General features: G+C 37.9%; 1 long non-coding RNA gene across 1 annotated transcript in view; it reads right to left on the bottom strand.

The window, feature by feature from the left end:
• The window catches only part of LOC309653979, an 88,652-nt gene that overhangs the window by 54,916 nt on the left and 13,815 nt on the right, over nucleotides 1-19,921 (bottom strand). The window contains exon 4 of the long non-coding RNA XR_014259693.1: nucleotides 6,450-6,511. This is a non-coding gene — a long non-coding RNA (uncharacterized lncRNA). The remainder of the gene's footprint in view (nucleotides 1-6,449; nucleotides 6,512-19,921) is intronic.

The raw sequence follows: 19,921 nt of genomic DNA, 5'->3' as shown, positions 1-19,921 counted from the left end.
GGATGTAAAGTGGCAACAGCACTAACGCAAACTGAATGGAGCTGTGCTTGAAAAGGTAAAAATTGAGCTACCATATGATGCGGCAGGGCACCTTTTGGGCCTATAACCTAAGACCACCAGAATCGGAAAGACAGAGGCAGGCAAATGTGCACTGCAGCAATATTGAAAGAGCCAAGACATGGAAGCAAAAAAAGGTCCATAAACAGATGACGGGAAAAAGAAGAAGTGGTATATGGACAGAATGGAATAGTAGCCTCGGGAAAAAAATGAACAATGCCGTTTTCAGGACTACAGTTGAGCCTAGAAATAATCATATAACGATAAGTAAGTCAAAAGGGTATGACAAATGTCCTATGATATCATTTATACATGTTATCCTAAGATTGCTACCAATGAACATATTTCCACAGAAAAAGACACTCAGACTTATCAAATAAACTAATGGTTAGCCAAAATGAAAGGTGGGGGGATGGGTAAATTAGGACTATGGGGTTAACATGAATATACTAATGTAAGTTAAATGTACATAAACATATAACATATAAATGATATGAATTATATAATCACCAATCCCTTCAAAATATACATTCTGTAATCACATACATGGTAACAGGTTCCGAAGATGAACAGACATATGTATGAATCATTGAGCAGATTCTGTACAGCCAGACAATCAAAACACTCTAATCAAATTTACTCCGATAAGAAGTAGAAAATAAATTTAAAAAACAAACATAAGTAAGGAGATATAAACTTCTGGGGGCTTGTCCCAGCACATTCCACTCTAGTTTACAACCTCGGAACACTACCTCCAGGAAGACTCTGCTGCCCTAGTAACAAGTGTTGAGAACGTAATAATGCTGCTGCCTTGTGGCTATTTCCCACAACAGCAGCTTTAAACCCAGTGCCAATGGTTGCTTATAGACTCACAAGAACTGCAGGGCTGTAAATGACACAGGCCCTCAAAAAATGCCGTGGGGTAAGGAATAGGCAAGAAAATTCAACACATGAGAAATTTTTCAAGAAGTCAATAAGAGGAGGGAGGTTGTACTCACTCTTTAAAAAAAAAGGAAAAGAAAAAAAGGGCATGCCTAAAGCTCAGTAAAGGAAATTATTAGCCATATGCAAATTCAAATTCAATAAGGTTTCAGCTCACACCAGTCATGACCAGCAGCAAAAAGTCTACAAACTATAAATGCTGAAGGGGTTTTAGAGAACTGTGTACCTTCTTGGTGCCGGTGGGATGTAAAGTGGTAAGAGCACTAACGAAAACTGAATGGAGCTGCTTGAAAAGGTAAAAATTGAGTTAACATATGATGCGGCAGGGCACCTTTTGGGCCTATAATATAAAACCACCAAAATCGGAAAGACAGATGCAGGCAAATATGCACTGCAGCAATATTGAAATAGCCAAGACATGGAAGCAAAAAAAAGGTCCATAAACAAATGAATGGACAAAGATGAAGTGGTATACGTACCAAATGGAATAGGAGCCTCGGGAAAAAAAGGAACAATGCCGTTTTCACGACTACAGTTGAGCCTACAAATAATCATATAAGGTTAAGTAAGTCAAAAGGGTATGACAAATATCCTATGATATCATTTATACATGTTATCCTAAGATTGCTACCAATGAACATATTTCCACAGAAAAAGACACTCACAGACTTATCAAGTAAACTAATGGTTAGCCAAAAGGAAAGGTGGGAGGATGGGTAAATTAGGACTATGGGGTTAATATACATATACTAATGTATGTTAAATGTATATAAACATATAACAGATAAATTATATGAATTATATAATCACCAATACCTTTAAAATATACATTCTGTAATCACATACATGGTAACAGGGTCCAAAGGTGAACAGACATAAGTATGAATCATTGAGCAGATTCTGTACAGCCAGACAATCAACACACTCTAATCAAATTTACTCCGATAAGAAATAGAAACTAAATTTAAAAAACAAACATAAGTAAGGAGACATAAACTTCTGGGGGCTTGTCCCTGCACATTCCACTCTAATTTACAACCTCGGAACCCTACCTCCAGGAAGACTCTTTTGCCCAAGTAACAAGAGTTGAGAACGTAATAATGCTGCCGCCTTGTGGCTGTTTCGCACAAGAGCAGCTTTAAACCCACTGCTAATGGTTGCTTAATAGTCCCAAGGAATGCAGGGCTCTAAATGACACCTGCCCTCAAAAAATGCCCTGGGGTAGGGAATAGGCAGGAAAATTCAACACATGAGAAATTTTTCAAGAAGTCAAGAGAGGAGGGAAGTTGTACCTACTCTTTAACAAAAAAAGGAAACGAAGAAAAAGGATATGGTTAAAGCTCAGTATAAGGAATTATTAGCCACATGCGTTTCCAACCTCCAAAAAGGTTTCAGCTCACACCAGTCAAATGGCCATTAGCAAAAAGTCTATAAACTATAAATGCTGAATGGGTTTTAGACAACTCATACCTACTAGCTGCTGGTGCGATGTAAAGTGGTAAAAGCACTAACAAGAACTGAATGGAGCTGCTTTACAAGGTAAAAATTGAGCTACCATATGATGCGGCAGGGCACCTTTGAGCCTATAAACGAAGACCACCAGGATCGGAAAGACAGAGGCAGGCAAATGTGCACTGCAGTAATATTGAAATAGCCAAGACATGAAAGCAAAAAAAAAGGTCCATAAACATATGAATGGAAAAAGAAGAAGTGGTATATGGACAGAATGGAATAGTAAGCTCGGGAAAAAAATGAACAATGCCGTTTTCTGGACTACAGTTGAGCCTTGAAATAATCATATAAGGTTAAGTAAGTGAAAAGGGTATGACAAACAGCCTATGATATCATTTATACATGTTATCCTAAGATTGCTACCAATGAACATATTTCCACAGAAAAAGACACTCACAGACTTATCAAATAAACTAATGGTTAGCCAAAATGAAAGGTGGGAGGATGGGTAAATTAGGACTATGGGGTTAACATACATATACTAATGTATGTTAAATGTATATAAACATATAACATATAAATTACATGAATTATATCATCACCAATACCTTCAAAATATACATTTTGTGATCACATACATGGTAACAGTATCCGAAGATGAACAGACGTATGTATGAATCATTGAGCAGATTCTATACAGCCAGACAATCAAAACACTCTAATCAAATTTACTCCGATAAGAAATAGAAATTAAATTTAAAAAACAAACATAAGTAAGGAGACATAAACTTCTGGGGGCTTGTCCCAGGACATTCCTCTCTAATTTACAACCTGGGAACACTACCTCCAGGAAGACTCTGTTGCCCTAATAACAAGAGTTGAGAATGTAATAATGCTGCCGTCTTGTGGCTCTTTCCCACAACAGCAGCTTTAAACCCAGTGCCAATGGTTGGTTATATAGTCACAAGGACTGCAGGGCTGTAAATGACACAGGCCCACAAAACATGCCCTGGGGTAGGGAATAGGCAAGAAAATTCAACACATGAGAAATTTTTCAAGAAGTCAATAAGAGGAGGGAAGTTGTACTCACTCTTTAAAAAAAAGGAAAACAAAAAAAAGGACATGCCTAAAGCTCAGTATAAGGAATTATTAGCCACATACATATTCAAATTCAAAAAGGTTTAAGCTCACAAGAGTCATGACCATCAGCAAAAAGTCTACAAACTATAAATGCTGAAGGGGTTTTAGAGAACTGTGTACCTTCTAGTTGCTGGTGGGATGTAAAGTGGCAACAGCACTAACACAAACTGAATGGAGCTGCTTGAAAAGGTAAAAATTGAGCTACCATATGATGCGGCAGGGCACCTTTTGGGCCTATAACCTAAGACCACCAGAATCGGAAAGACAGAGGCAGGCAAATGTGCACTGCAGCAACATTGAAATAGCCAAGACATGGAAGGAAAAAAAAAGGTCCATAAACAGATGTATGGACAAAGACGAAGTGGTATATGGACAGAATGGAATAGTAGGCTCGTGAAAAAAATGAACAATGCCATTTTCAGGACTACAGTTGAGCCTAGAAATAATCATATAACGTTAAGTAAGTGAAAAGGGTATGACAAATATCCTATGATATCATTTATATATGTTATCGTAAAATTGCTACCAATGAACATATTTCCACAGAAAAAGACACTCACAGACTTATCAAATAAACTAATGGTTAGCCAAAATGAAAGGTGGGAGGATGGGTAAATTAGGACTATGGGGTTAACATACATATACTAATGTATGTTAAATGTATATAAACATATAACATATAAAGTATATGAATTATATAATCACGAATACCTTTAAAATATATATTCTGTAATCACATACATGGTAACAGGATCCGAAGATGAAGAAACATAAATATGAATCAATGAGCAGATTCTGTACAGCCAGAAAATCAAAACACTCTAATCAGATTTACTCCGATAAGAAATAGAAATTAAATTTAAAAAACAAACATAAGTAAGGAGAGATAAACTTCTGGGGGCTTGTCCCAGCACATTCCACTCTAATTTCCAACCTTGGAACACTACCTCCAGGAAGAGTCTTTTGCCCCATTAACAAGAGTTGAGGACGTAATAATGCTGCCGCCATGTGGCTGTTTCCCACAGCAGCAGCTTTAAACCCAGTGCCAATGGTTGCCTACATAGTCACAAGGACTGCAGGGCTGTAAATGACACAGGCCCTCAAGAAATGCCCTGGGGTAGGGAATAGGCAAGAAAATTCAACACATGAGAAATTTTTCAAGAAGTCAATAAGAGGAGGCAAGTTGTACTCACTCTTTAAAAAAAAGGAAAACAAAAAAAGGACATGCCTAAAGCTCAGTATAAGGAATTATTAGCCACATGCAAATTCAAATTCAAAAAGGTTTAAGCTCACAAGACTCATGACCATCAGCAAAAAGTCTACAAACGATAAATGCTGAAGGGGTTTTAGAGAACTGTGTACCTTCAAGCTGCTGCTGGGATGTAACGTGGTAACAACACTAATGCAAACTGAATGGAGATGCTTGAAAAGGTAAAAATTGAGCTACCATATGATGCGGCATGGCACCTTTTGGGCCTATAACCTAAGACCACCAGAATCTGAAAAACACAGGCAGGCCAATGTGCACTGCAGCAATATTGAAATAGCCAAGACATGGAAGCAGAAAATAGGTTCATAAACAGATGAATGGACAAAGACGAAGTGGTATACGTACCAAATGTAATAGTAGCCTCGCGAAAAAAATGAACAATGCCGTTTTCAGGACTACAGTTGAGCCTAGAAATAATCATATAAGGTTAAGTAAGTGAAAAGGGTATGACAAACATCCTATGATATCATTTATACATGTTATCCTAAGATTGCTACCAATGAACATATTTCCACAGAAAAACACACTCACAGACTTACCAAAGAAACTAATGGTTAGCCAAAATGAAAGGTGGGAGGATGGGTAAATTAGGACTATGGGGTTAACATACATATACTAATGTATGTTAAATGTATATAAACATATAACAGATAAACTATATGAATTATATAATCACCAATACCTTGAAAATATATATTTTGTGATCACATACATGGTAACAGTATCCGAAGATGAACAGACGTATGTATGAATCATTGAGCAGATTCTGTACAGCCAGACAATCAAAACACTCTAATCAAATTTACTCCGACAAGAAGTATAAATTAAGTTTAAAAAACAAACATAAGTAAGGAGACATAAACTTCTGGGGCTTGTCCCAGCACATTCCACTCTAATTTACAACCTTGGAAAACTGCCTCTAGGAAGACTCAGTTGCCCTAGTAACAAGAGTTGAGAACGTAATAATGCTGCCGCCTTGTGGCTGTTTCCCACAACAGCAGCTTTAAACCCAGTGCCAATGGTTGCTTATATAGTCACAAGGACTGCAGGGCTCTAAATGACACAGGCCCTCAAAACATGCCCTGGCGTAGGCAATAGGCAAGAAAATTCAACATATGAGAAATTTTTCAAGAAGTCAATAAGAGGAGGGAAGTTGTACTCACTCTTTAAAAAAAAAGGAAAAGAAAAAAAAGGACATGCCTAAAGCTCAGTATAAGGAATTATAAGCCACAAGCAAATTCAAATTCAAAAAGGTTTCAGTTCACACCAGTCATAACCATCAGCAAAAAGTCTACAAACGATAAATGCTGAGGGGGTTTTAGAGAACTGTGTACCTTCTGGCTGCTGGTGGGATGTAAAGTGGCAACAGCACTAACGCAAACTGAATGGAGCTGTGCTTGAAAAGGTAAAAATTGAGCTACCATATGATGCGGCAGGGCACCTTTTGGGCCTATAACCTAAGACCACCAGAATCGGAAAGACAGAGGCAGGCAAATGTGCGCTGCAGCAATATTGAAAGAGCCAAGACATGGAAGCAAAAAAAGGTCCATAAACAGATGACGGGAAAAAGAAGAAGTGGTATATGGACAGAATGGAATAGTGGCCTCGGGAAAAAGATGAACAATGCCGTTTTCAGGACTACAGTTGAGCCTAGAAATAATCATATAACGATAAGTAAGTCAAAAGGGTATGACAAATGTCCTATGATATCATTTATACATGTTATCCTAAGATTGCTACCAATGAACATATTTCCACAGAAAAAGACACTCACAGACTTATCAAATAAACTAATGGTTAGCCAAAATGAAAGGTGGGGGGATGGGTAAATTAGGACTATGGGGTTAATATGAATATACTAATGTAAGTTAAATGTACATAAACATATAACATATAAATGATATGAATTATATAATCACCAATCCCTTCAAAATATACATTCTGTAATCACATACATGGTAACAGGTTCCGAAGATGAACAGACATATGTATGAATCATTGAGCAGATTCTTTACAGCCAGACAATCAAAACACTCTAATCAAATTTACTCCGATAAGAAGTAGAAAATAAATTTAAAAAACAAACATAAGTAAGGAGATATAAACTTCTGGGGGCTTGTCCCAGCACATTCCACTCTAGTTTACAACCTCGGAACACTACCTCCAGGAAGACTCTGCTGCCCTAGTAACAAGTGTTGAGAACGTAATAATGCTGCTGCCTTGTGGCTATTTCCCACAACAGCAGATTTAAACCCAGTGCCAATGGTTGCTTATAGACTCACAAGGACTGCAGGGCTGTAAATGACACAGGCCCTCAAAAAATGCCCTGGGGTAGGGAATAGGCAAGAAAATTCAACACATGAGAAATTTTTCAAGAAGTCAATAAGAGGAGGGAGGTTGTACTCACTCTTTAAAAAAAAAGGAAAAGAAAAAAAGGGCATGCCTAAAGCTCAGTAAAGGAAATTATTAGCCATATGCAAATTCAAATTCAATAAGGTTTCAGCTCACACCAGTCATGACCAGCAGCAAAAAGTCTACAAACTATAAATGCTGAAGGGGTTTTAGAGAACTGTGTACCTTCTTGGTGCCGGTGGGATGTAAAGTGGTAAGAGCACTAACGAAAACTGAATGGAGCTGCTTGAAAAGGTAAAAATTGAGTTAACATATGATGCGGCAGGGCACCTTTTGGGCCTATAATATAAAACCACCAAAATCGGAAAGACAGATGCAGGCAAATATGCACTGCAACAATATTGAAATAGCCAAGACATGGAAGCAAAAAAAAGGTCCATAAACAAATGAATGGACAAAGATGAAGTGGTATACGTACCAAATGGAATAGGAGCCTCGGGAAAAAAAGGAACAATGCCGTTTTCACGACTACAGTTGAGCCTACAAATAATCATATAAGGTTAAGTAAGTCAAAAGGGTATGACAAATATCCTATGATATCATTTATACATGTTATCCTAAGATTGCTACCAAAGAACATATTTCCACAGAAAAAGACACTCACAGACTTATCAAGTAAACTAATGGTTAGCCAAAAGGAAAGGTGGGAGGATGGGTAAATTAGGACTATGGGGTTAATATACATATACTAATGTATGTTAAATGTATATAAACATATAACAGATAAATTATATGAATTATATAATCACCAATACCTTTAAAATATACATTCTGTAATCACATACATGGTAACAGGGTCCAAAGGTGAACAGACATAAGTATGAATCATTGAGCAGATTCTGTACAGCCAGACAATCAACACACTCTAATCAAATTTACTCCGATAAGAAATAGAAACTAGGGGCTTCCCTGGTGGCGCAGTGGTTGAGAATCTGCCTGCCAATGCAGGGGACACGGGTTCGAGCCCTGGTCTGGGAAGATCCCACATGCCGCGGAGCAACTGGGCCCGTGAGCCACAACTACTGAGCCTGAGCGTCTGGAGCCTCTGCTCCGCAACAAGAGAGGCCGCGATAGTGAGAGGCCCGCGCACTGCGATGAAGAGTGGCCCCCACTCGCCGCAACTGGAGAAAGCCCTCGCACAGAAACGAAGACCCAACACAGCCAAAAATAAACATAATAAATAAATAATAAAAATTTAAAAAAAAAAAAAAAAAAAGAAATAGAAACTAAATTTAAAAAACAAACATAAGTAAGGAGACATAAACTTCTGGGGGCTTGTCCCTGCACATTCCACTCTAATTTACAACCTCGGAACCCTACCTCCAGGAAGACTCTTTTGCCCAAGTAACAAGAGTTGAGAACGTAATAATGCTGCCGCCTTGTGGCTGTTTCGCACAAGAGCAGCTTTAAACCCACTGCTAATGGTTGCTTAATAGTCCCAAGGAATGCAGGGCTCTAAATGACACCTGCCCTCAAAAAATGCCCTGGGGTAGGGAATAGGCAGGAAAATTCAACACATGAGAAATTTTTCAAGAAGTCAAGAGAGGAGGGAAGTTGTACCTACTCTTTAACAAAAAAAGGAAACGAAGAAAAAGGATATGGTTAAAGCTCAGTATAAGGAATTATTAGCCACATGCGTTTCCAACCTCCAAAAAGGTTTCAGCTCACACCAGTCAAATGGCCATTAGCAAAAAGTCTACAAACTATAAATGCTGAATGGGTTTTAGACAACTCATACCTACTAGCTGCTGGTGCGATGTAAAGTGGTAAAAGCACTAACAAGAACTGAATGGAGCTGCTTTACAAGGTAAAAATTGAGCTACCATATGATGCGGCAGGGCACCTTTGAGCCTATAAACGAAGACCACCAGGATCGGAAAGACAGAGGCAGGCAAATGTGCACTGCAGTAATATTGAAATAGCCAAGACATGAAAGCAAAAAAAAAGGTCCATAAACATATGAATGGAAAAAGAAGAAGTGGTATATGGACAGAATGGAATAGTAAGCTCGGGAAAAAAATGAACAATGCCGTTTTCTGGACTACAGTTGAGCCTTGAAATAATCATATAAGGTTAAGTAAGTGAAAAGGGTATGACAAACAGCCTATGATATCATTTATACATGTTATCCTAAGATTGCTACCAATGAACATATTTCCACAGAAAAAGACACTCACAGACTTATCAAATAAACTAATGGTTAGCCAAAATGAAAGGTGGGAGGATGGGTAAATTAGGACTATGGGGTTAACATACATATACTAATGTATGTTAAATGTATATAAACATATAACATATAAATTACATGAATTATATCATCACCAATACCTTCAAAATATACATTTTGTGATCACATACATGGTAACAGTATCCGAAGATGAACAGACGTATGTATGAATCATTGAGCAGATTCTGTACAGCCAGACAATCAAAACACTCTAATCAAATTTACTCCGATAAGAAATAGAAATTAAATTTAAAAAACAAACATAAGTAAGGAGACATAAACTTCTGGGGGCTTGTCCCAGGACATTCCTCTCTAATTTACAACCTGGGAACACTACCTCCAGGAAGACTCTGTTGCCCTAATAACAAGAGTTGAGAATGTAATAATGCTGCCGTCTTGTGGCTCTTTCCCACAACAGCAGCTTTAAACCCAGTGCCAATGGTTGGTTATATAGTCACAAGGACTGCAGGGCTGTAAATGACACAGGCCCACAAAACATGCCCTGGGGTAGGGAATAGGCAAGAAAATTCAACACATGAGAAATTTTTCAAGAAGTCAATAAGAGGAGGGAAGTTGTACTCACTCTTTAAAAAAAAGGAAAACAAAAAAAAGGACATGCCTAAAGCTCAGTATAAGGAATTATTAGCCACATACATATTCAAATTCAAAAAGGTTTAAGCTCACAAGAGTCATGACCATCAGCAAAAAGTCTACAAACTATAAATGCTGAAGGGGTTTTAGAGAACTGTGTACCTTCTAGTTGCTGGTGGGATGTAAAGTGGCAACAGCACTAACACAAACTGAATGGAGCTGCTTGAAAAGGTAAAAATTGAGCTACCATATGATGCGGCAGGGCACCTTTTGGGCCTATAACCTAAGACCACCAGAATCGGAAAGACAGAGGCAGGCAAATGTGCACTGCAGCAACATTGAAATAGCCAAGACATGGAAGGAAAAAAAAAGGTCCATAAACAGATGTATGGACAAAGACGAAGTGGTATATGGACAGAATGGAATAGTAGGCTCGTGAAAAAAATGAACAATGCCGTTTTCAGGACTACAGTTGAGCCTAGAAATAATCATATAACGTTAAGTAAGTGAAAAGGGTATGACAAATATCCTATGATATCATTTATATATGTTATCGTAAAATTGCTACCAATGAACATATTTCCACAGAAAAAGACACTCACAGACTTATCAAATAAACTAATGGTTAGCCAAAATGAAAGGTGGGAGGATGGGTAAATTAGGACTATGGGGTTAACATACATATACTAATGTATGTTAAATGTATATAAACATATAACATATAAAGTATATGAATTATATAATCACGAATACCTTTAAAATATATATTCTGTAATCACATACATGGTAACAGGATCCGAAGATGAAGAAACATAAATATGAATCAATGAGCAGATTCTGTACAGCCAGAAAATCAAAACACTCTAATCAGATTTACTCCGATAAGAAATAGAAATTAAATTTAAAAAACAAACATAAGTAAGGAGAGATAAACTTCTGGGGGCTTGTCCCAGCACATTCCACTCTAATTTCCAACCTTGGAACACTACCTCCAGGAAGAGTCTTTTGCCCCATTAACAAGAGTTGAGGACGTAATAATGCTGCCGCCATGTGGCTGTTTCCCACAGCAGCAGCTTTAAACCCAGTGCCAATGGTTGCCTACATAGTCACAAGGACTGCAGGGCTGTAAATGACACAGGCCCTCAAGAAATGCCCTGGGGTAGGGAATAGGCAAGAAAATTCAACACATGAGAAATTTTTCAAGAAGTCAATAAGAGGAGGCAAGTTGTACTCACTCTTTAAAAAAAAGGAAAACAAAAAAAGGACATGCCTAAAGCTCAGTATAAGGAATTATTAGCCACATGCAAATTCAAATTCAAAAAGGTTTCAGCTCACAAGACTCATGACCATCAGCAAAAAGTCTACAAACGATAAATGCTGAAGGGGTTTTAGAGAACTGTGTACCTTCAAGCTGCTGCTGGGATGTAACGTGGTAACAACACTAATGCAAACTGAATGGAGATGCTTGAAAAGGTAAAAATTGAGCTACCATATGATGCGGCATGGCACCTTTTGGGCCTATAACCTAAGACCACCAGAATCTGAAAAACACAGGCAGGCCAATGTGCACTGCAGCAATATTGAAATAGCCAAGACATGGAAGCAGAAAATAGGTCCATAAACAGATGAATGGACAAAGACGAAGTGGTATACGTACCAAATGTAATAGTAGCCTCGCGAAAAAAATGAACAATGCCGTTTTCAGGACTACAGTTGAGCCTAGAAATAATCATATAAGGTTAAGTAAGTGAAAAGGGTATGACAAACATCCTATGATATCATTTATACATGTTATCCTAAGATTGCTACCAATGAACATATTTCCACAGAAAAACACACTCACAGACTTACCAAAGAAACTAATGGTTAGCCAAAATGAAAGGTGGGAGGATGGGTAAATTAGGACTATGGGGTTAACATACATATACTAATGTATGTTAAATGTATATAAACATATAACAGATAAACTATATGAATTATATAATCACCAATACCTTTAAAATATACATTCTGTGATCACATACATGGTAACAGGGTCCGAAGGTGAACAGACATAAGTATGAATCATTGAGCAGATTCTGTACAGCCAGACAATCAACACACTCTAATCAAATTTACTCCGACAAGAAGTATAAATTAAGTTTAAAACACAAACATAAGTAAGGAGACATAAACTTCTGGGGCTTGTCCCAGCACATTCCACTCTAATTTACAACCTTGGAAAACTGCCTCCAGGAAGACTCAGTTGACCTAGTAACAAGAGTTGAGAACGTAATAATGCTGCCGCCTTGTGGCTGTTTCCCACAACAGCAGCTTTAAACCCAGTGCCAATGGTTGCTTATATAGTCACAAGGACTGCAGGGCTCTAAATGACACAGGCCCTCAAAACATGCCCTGGCGTAGGCAATAGGCAAGAAAATTCAACATATGAGAAATTTTTCAAGAAGTCAATAAGAGGAGGGAAGTTGTACTCACTCTTTAAAAAAAAAGGAAAAGAAAAAAAAGGACATGCCTAAAGCTCAGTATAAGGAATTATAAGCCACAAGCAAATTCAAATTCAAAAAGGTTTCAGTTCACACCAGTCATAACCATCAGCAAAAAGTCTACAAACGATAAATGCTGAGGGGGTTTTAGAGAACTGTGTACCTTCTGGCTGCTGGTGGGATGTAAAGTGGCAACAGCACTAACGCAAACTGAATGGAGCTGTGCTTGAAAAGGTAAAAATTGAGCTACCATATGATGCGGCAGGGCACCTTTTGGGCCTATAACCTAAGACCACCAGAATCGGAAAGACAGAGGCAGGCAAATGTGCACTGCAGCAATATTGAAAGAGCCAAGACATGGAAGCAAAAAAAGGTCCATAAACAGATGACGGGAAAAAGAAGAAGTGGTATATGGACAGAATGGAATAGTAGCCTCGGGAAAAAAATGAACAATGCCGTTTTCAGGACTACAGTTGAGCCTAGAAATAATCATATAACGATAAGTAAGTCAAAAGGGTATGACAAATGTCCTATGATATCATTTATACATGTTATCCTAAGATTGCTACCAATGAACATATTTCCACAGAAAAAGACACTCACAGACTTATCAAATAAACTAATGGTTAGCCAAAATGAAAGGTGGGGGGATGGGTAAATTAGGACTATGGGGTTAACATGAATATACTAATGTAAGTTAAATGTACATAAACATATAACATATAAATGATATGAATTATATAATCACCAATCCCTTCAAAATATACATTCTGTAATCACATACATGGTAACAGGTTCCGAAGATGAACAGACATATGTATGAATCATTGAGCAGATTCTGTACAGCCAGACAATCAAAACACTCTAATCAAATTTACTCCGATAAGAAGTAGAAAATAAATTTAAAAAACAAACATAAGTAAGGAGATATAAACTTCTGGGGGCTTGTCCCAGCACATTCCACTCTAGTTTACAACCTCGGAACACTACCTCCAGGAAGACTCTGCTGCCCTAGTAACAAGTGTTGAGAACGTAATAATGCTGCTGCCTTGTGGCTATTTCCCACAACAGCAGCTTTAAACCCAGTGCCAATGGTTGCTTATAGACTCACAAGAACTGCAGGGCTGTAAATGACACAGGCCCTCAAAAAATGCCCTGGGGTAAGGAATAGGCAAGAAAATTCAACACATGAGAAATTTTTCAAGAAGTCAATAAGAGGAGGGAGGTTGTACTCACTCTTTAAAAAAAAAGGAAAAGAAAAAAAGGGCATGCCTAAAGCTCAGTAAAGGAAATTATTAGCCATATGCAAATTCAAATTCAATAAGGTTTCAGCTCACACCAGTCATGACCAGCAGCAAAAAGTCTACAAACTATAAATGCTGAAGGGGTTTTAGAGAACTGTGTACCTTCTTGGTGCCGGTGGGATGTAAAGTGGTAAGAGCACTAACGAAAACTGAATGGAGCTGCTTGAAAAGGTAAAAATTGAGTTAACATATGATGCGGCAGGGCACCTTTTGGGCCTATAATATAAAACCACCAAAATCGGAAAGACAGATGCAGGCAAATATGCACTGCAGCAATATTGAAATAGCCAAGACATGGAAGCAAAAAAAAGGTCCATAAACAAATGAATGGACAAAGATGAAGTGGTATACGTACCAAATGGAATAGGAGCCTCGGGAAAAAAAGGAACAATGCCGTTTTCACGACTACAGTTGAGCCTACAAATAATCATATAAGGTTAAGTAAGTCAAAAGGGTATGACAAATATCCTATGATATCATTTATACATGTTATCCTAAGATTGCTACCAAAGAACATATTTCCACAGAAAAAGACACTCACAGACTTATCAAGTAAACTAATGGTTAGCCAAAAGGAAAGGTGGGAGGATGGGTAAATTAGGACTATGGGGTTAATATACATATACTAATGTATGTTAAATGTATATAAACATATAACAGATAAATTATATGAATTATATAATCACCAATACCTTTAAAATATACATTCTGTAATCACATACATGGTAACAGGGTCCAAAGGTGAACAGACATAAGTATGAATCATTGAGCAGATTCTGTACAGCCAGACAATCAACACACCCTAATCAAATTTACTCCGATAAGAAATAGAAACTAGGGGCTTCCCTGGTGGCGCAGTGGTTGAGAATCTGCCTGCCAATGCAGGGGACACGGGTTCGAGCCCTGGTCTGGGAAGATCCCACATGCCGCGGAGCAACTGGGCCCGTGAGCCACAACTACTGAGCCTGAGCGTCTGGAGCCTCTGCTCCGCAACAAGAGAGGCCGCGATAGTGGTAGGCCCGCGCACTGCGATGAAGAGTGGCCCCCACTCGCCGCAACTGGAGAAAGCCCTCGCACAGAAACGAAGACCCAACACAGCCAAAAATAAACATAATAAATAAATAATAAAAATTTAAAAAAAAAAAAAAAAAAAAGAAATAGAAACTAAATTTAAAAAACAAACATAAGTAAGGAGATATAAACTTCTGGGGGCTTGTTCCTGCACATTCCACTCTAATTTACAACCTCGGAACCCTACCTCCAGGAAGACTCTTTTGCCCAAGTAACAAGAGTTGAGAACGTAATAATGCTGCCGCCTTGTGGCTGTTTCGCACAAGAGCAGCTTTAAACCCACTGCTAATGGTTGCTTAATAGTCCCAAGGAATGCAGGGCTCTAAATGACACCTGCCCTCAAAAAATGCCCTGGGGTAGGGAATAGGCAGGAAAATTCAACACATGAGAAATTTTTCAAGAAGTCAAGAGAGGAGGGAAGTTGTACCTACTCTTTAACAAAAAAAGGAAACGAAGAAAAAGGATATGGTTAAAGCTCAGTATAAGGAATTATTAGCCACATGCGTTTCCAACCTCCAAAAAGGTTTCAGCTCACACCAGTCAAATGGCCATTAGCAAAAAGTCTACAAACTATAAATGCTGAATGGGTTTTAGACAACTCATACCTACTAGCTGCTGGTGGGATGTAAAGTGGTAAAAGCACTAACAAGAACTGAATGGAGCTGCTTTACAAGGTAAAAATTGAGCTACCATATGATGCGGCAGGGCACCTTTGAGCCTATAAACGAAGACCACCAGGATCGGAAAGACAGAGGCAGGCAAATGTGCACTGCAGTAATATTGAAATAGCCAAGACATGAAAGCAAAAAAAAAGGTCCATAAACATATGAATGGAAAAAGAAGAAGTGGTATATGGACAGAATGGAATAGTAAGCTCGGGAAAAAAATGAACAATGCCGTTTTCTGGACTACAGTTGAGCCTTGAAATAATCATATAAGGTTAAGTAAGTGAAAAGGGTATGACAAACAGCCTATGATATCATTTATACATGTTATCCTAAGATTGTTACCAATGAACATATTTCCACAGAAAAAGACACTCACAGACTTATCAAATAAACTAATGGTTAGCCAAAATGAAAGGTGGGAGGATGGGTAAATTAGGACTATGGGGTTAACATACATATACTAATGTATGTTAAATGTATATAAACATATAACATATAAATTACATGAATTATATCATCACCAATACCTTCAAAATATACATTTTGTGATCACATACATGGTAACAGTATCCGAAGATGAACAGACGTATGTATGAATCATTGAGCAGATTCTGTACAGCCAGACAATCAAAACACTCTAATCAAATTTACTCCGATAAGAAATAGAAATTAAATTTAAAAAACAAACATAAGTATGGAGACATAAACTTCTGGGGGCTTGTCCCAGGACATTCCTCTCTAATTTACAACCTGGGAACACTACCTCCAGGAAGACTCTGTTGCCCTAATAACAAGAGTTGAGAATGTAATAATGCTGCCGTCTTGTGGCTCTTTCCCACAACAGCAGCTTTAAACCCAGTGCCAATGGTTGGTTATATAGTCACAAGGACTGCAGGGCTGTAAATGACACAGGCCCACAAAACATGCCCTGAGGTAGGGAATAGGCAAGAAAATTCAACACATGAGAAATTTTTCAAGAAGTCAATAAGAGGAGGGAAGTTGTACTCACTCTTTAAAAAAAAGGAAAATAAAAAAAAGGACATGCCTAAAGCTCAGTATAAGGAATTATTAGCCACATACATATTCAAATTCAAAAAGGTTTAAGCTCACAAGAGTCATGACCATCAGCAAAAAGTCTACAAATTATAAATGCTGAAGGGGTTTTAGAGAACTGTGTACCTTCTAGTTGCTGGTGGGATGTAAAGTGGCAACAGCACTAACGCAAACTGAATGGAGCTGCTTGAAAAGGTAAAAATTGAGCTACCATATGATGCGGCAGGGCACCTTTTGGGCCTATAACCTAAGACCACCAGAATCGGAAAGACAGAGGCAGGCAAATGTGCACTGCAGCAACATTGAAATAGCCAAGACATGGAAGGAAAAAAAAAGGTCCATAAACAGATGTATGGACAAAGACGAAGTGGTATATGGACAGAATGGAATAGTAGGCTCGTGAAAAAAATTAACAATGCCGTTTTCAGGACTACAGTTGAGCCTAGAAATAATCATATAACGTGTAGTAAGTGAAAAGGGTATATGACAAATATCCTATGATATCATTTATATATGTTATCGTAAAATTGCTACCAATGAACATATTTCCACAGAAAAAGACACTCACAGACTTATCAAATAAACTAATGGTTAGCCAAAATGAAAGGTGGGAGGATGGGTAAATTAGGACTATGGGGTTAACATACATATACTAATGTATGTTAAATGTATATAAACATATAACATATAAAGTATATGAATTATATAATCACGAATACCTTTAAAATATATATTCTGTAATCACATACATGGTAACAGGATCCGAAGATGAAGAAACATAAATATGAATCAATGAGCAGATTCTGTACAGCCAGAAAATCAAAACACTCTAATCAGATTTACTCCGATAAGAAATAGAAATTAAATTTAAAAAACAAACATAAGTAAGGAGAGATAAACTTCTGGGGGCTTGTCCCAGCACATTCCACTCTAATTTCCAACCTTGGAACACTACCTCCAGGAAGAGTCTTTTGCCCCATTAACAAGAGTTGAGGACGTAATAATGCTGCCGCCATGTGGCTGTTTCCCACAGCAGCAGCTTTAAACCCAGTGCCAATGGTTGCCTACATAGTCACAAGGACTGCAGGGCTGTAAATGACACAGGCCCTCAAGAAATGCCCTGGGGTAGGGAATAGGCAAGAAAATTCAACACATGAGAAATTTTTCAAGAAGTCAATAAGAGGAGGCAAGTTGTACTCACTCTTTAAAAAAAAGGAAAACAAAAAAAGGACATGCCTAAAGCTCAGTATAAGGAATTATTAGCCACATGCAAATTCAAATTCAAAAAGGTTTCAGCTCACAAGACTCATGACCATCAGCAAAAAGTCTACAAACGATAAATGCTGAAGGGGTTTTAGAGAACTGTGTACCTTCAAGCTGCTGCTGGGATGTAACGTGGTAACAACACTAATGCAAACTGAATGGAGATGCTTGAAAAGGTAAAAATTGAGCTACCATATGATGCGGCATGGCACCTTTTGGGCCTATAACCTAAGACCACCAGAATCTGAAAAACACAGGCAGGCCAATGTGCACTGCAGCAATATTGAAATAGCCAAGACATGGAAGCAGAAAATAGGTCCATAAACAGATGAATGGACAAAGACGAAGTGGTATACGTACCAAATGTAATAGTAGCCTCGCGAAAAAAATGAACAATGCCGTTTTCAGGACTACAGTTGAGCCTAGAAATAATCATATAAGGTTAAGTAAGTGAAAAGGGTATGACAAACATCCTATGATATCATTTATACATGTTATCCTAAGATTGCTACCAATGAACATATTTCCACAGAAAAACACACTCACAGACTTACCAAAGAAACTAATGGTTAGCCAAAATGAAAGGTGGGAGGATGGGTAAATTAGGACTATGGGGTTAACATACATATACTAATGTATGTTAAATGTATATAAACATATAACAGATAAACTATATGAATTATATAATCACCAATACCTTTAAAATATACATTCTGTGATCACATACATGGTAACAGGGTCCGAAGGTGAACAGACATAAGTATGAATCATTGAGCAGATTCTGTACAGCCAGACAATCAACACACTCTAATCAAATTTACTCCGACAAGAAGTATAAATTAAGTTTAAAACACAAACATAAGTAAGGAGACATAAACTTCTGGGGCTTGTCCCAGCACATTCCACTCTAATTTACAACCTTGGAAAACTGCCTCCAGGAAGACTCAGTTGACCTAGTAACAAGAGTTGAGAACGTAATAATGCTGCCGCCTTGTGGCTGTTTCCCACAACAGCAGCTTTAAACCCAGTGCCAATGGTTGCTTATATAGTCACAAGGACTGCAGGGCTCTAAATGACACAGGCCCTCAAAACATGCCCTGGCGTAGGCAATAGGCAAGAAAATTCAACATATGAGAAATTTTTCAAGAAGTCAATAAGAGGAGGGAAGTTGTACTCACTCTTTAAAAAAAAAGGAAAAGAAAAAAAAGGACATGCCTAAAGCTCAGTATAAGGAATTATAAGCCACAAGCAAATTCAAATTCAAAAAGGTTTCAGTTCACACCAGTCATAACCATCAGCAAAAAGTCTACAAACGATAAATGCTGAGGGGGTTTTAGAGAACTGTGTACCTTCTGGCTGCTGGTGGGATGTAAAGTGGCAACAGCACTAACGCAAACTGAATGGAGCTGTGCTTGAAAAGGTAAAAATTGAGCTACCATATGATGCGGCAGGGCACCTTTTGGGCCTATAACCTAAGACCACCAGAATCGGAAAGACAGAGGCAGGCAAATGTGCACTGCAGCAATATTGAAAGAGCCAAGACATGGAAGCAAAAAAAGGTCCATAAACAGATGACGGGAAAAAGAAGAAGTGGTATATGGACAGAATGGAATAGTAGCCTCGGGAAAAAAATGAACAATGCCGTTTTCAGGACTACAGTTGAGCCTAGAAATAATCATATAACGATAAGTAAGTCAAAAGGGTATGACAAATGTCCTATGATATCATTTATACATGTTATCCTAAGATTGCTACCAATGAACATATTTCCACAGAAAAAGACACTCACAGACTTATCAAATAAACTAATGGTTAGCCAAAATGAAAGGTGGGGGGATGGGTAAATTAGGACTATGGGGTTAACATGAATATACTAATGTAAGTTAAATGTACATAAACATATAACATATAAATGATATGAATTATATAATCACCAATCCCTTCAAAATATACATTCTGTAATCACATACATGGTAACAGGTTCCGAA

The sequence above is a fragment of the Balaenoptera physalus genome (genome assembly GCF_965194825.1).
Source record: "Balaenoptera physalus genome assembly, contig: HAP1_SCAFFOLD_1577, whole genome shotgun sequence".
Lineage (NCBI taxonomy): Eukaryota > Metazoa > Chordata > Mammalia > Artiodactyla > Balaenopteridae > Balaenoptera > Balaenoptera physalus.
The sequence above is the reverse complement of the archived record's forward strand: the minus strand, read 5'-3'. Positions and strand labels throughout refer to the sequence as shown.